Source organism: Nematolebias whitei, chromosome 11 (assembly GCF_014905685.2).
Source record: "Nematolebias whitei isolate Nwh7 chromosome 11, NemWhi1, whole genome shotgun sequence".
In the NCBI taxonomy this organism is placed as follows: domain Eukaryota; kingdom Metazoa; phylum Chordata; class Actinopteri; order Cyprinodontiformes; family Rivulidae; genus Nematolebias; species Nematolebias whitei.
Window position 1 is genome coordinate 34,957,594 of NC_056508.1, and position 1,459 is coordinate 34,959,052.

Below are 1,459 nucleotides of genomic sequence, written 5' to 3' on the forward strand. Positions count from 1 at the left end.
ATATATATATACTATTGATAAATATATATATACTATTGATAAATATATATATACTATTGATAAATATATATATACTATTGATGCATTTTTGCACTTTTTAATTTAGATTTGAAGTGCCAGTAATATGCATGAAATACATTTTACAAAATAGAAAGAAAGTTGCCATTGTTACAAATCCAAAGTTTTTTTTTTTTGGTCAAAACTGGACTTGATATGGTTTGCTCAAATAAAGCATTGAAACTGAGTTTTACACCCACACCTCCAAGAGAGGTGAGTCCTGAACAGTAGAACTCACAAATTACTTTAAGGTTAAGTTTGTCTAATAAAAAATATCCATTTTATGATCAACTTTTTTTTTGTTCAGACCCAAATGCGTGTCTGATCGGTAGATACAGAATGCATGAAAAAACAACATGAATTCAAGGATTCAAGGTTCTTTATTTGTCATTCCATCACATGTACCACATGTGGTGGAACAAAATTATGTATACAGGATCCCAGTTACATAATGCTGGGATAAGTATGATACTGGAAACTAATATTTGTCTAAAACCTTCATAAACTAAAAATTTTGTCTAAAAATAGAACTCTGAAGTGAATACATTGATCTTAAGATGGTTGCATGCAGACTCATGTCGGGCACATTTTAGCATCTGTCCTTAGACCCAAAAACTGTTTAATGTACAAAATAAAGCGTATATAAATACCAACTATTTTTTTTCCTGTCCAAACACCCAGGCTTTAGGCCATGTTGAAAAAACAATTTCTTTGCACCTAATTTTTTTAGGTTTTTCTGTTTTGCTATATTGTGTTTTTTTCACCACCACACCTACAACTCCATGAATACAGCAACTGAGACAATTCTCATTTTTCTTTCTGCAGTTCACTCTTCAGAGGATGCCACAGCGGGTTATATTCTTTCATATAACTCTGTCCTCTGCATCCTCTGTCCTCACTACATTTGCTTTTTCCCTTTAACTGCATCCACATATCTCCACTATGTCTTTCATTTTTTCTTGTTTCTGGCAGCTGCATTTCTAACATCCCTCTACCAATGTACCCGCTGTCCCACCTCTGTACATGTCCAAACCATCTCAGTCTGGCCTCTTTAACATTATGTCTCAGTTGTTCAACCTGTGCTGTCCCAATGATTTTCTCATTCCTAATCATATCCATCCATGTCACTACCAAGGGGAACCTCAGCATCTTCCACTCTGTCACTTTAGTTGTTAATGTCTCTATCTGTAAACCATAAAACATAGCTGGTCTTGTAAACCATAAAACATAGCTGGTCTCACAAATGTCTTGTAAACTTTTTTGTTTGATCTTTGCTGCTACCTTTTTGTCTCAAGTTACTCCTGAAACTGTACTCCGTCATGAAAATAGGTGTTGATTACAACCAGTAACATTCTTTTGGCAAAATCCATCATCATTTGTCTCTTCTGGCTGCTTTCCTTGA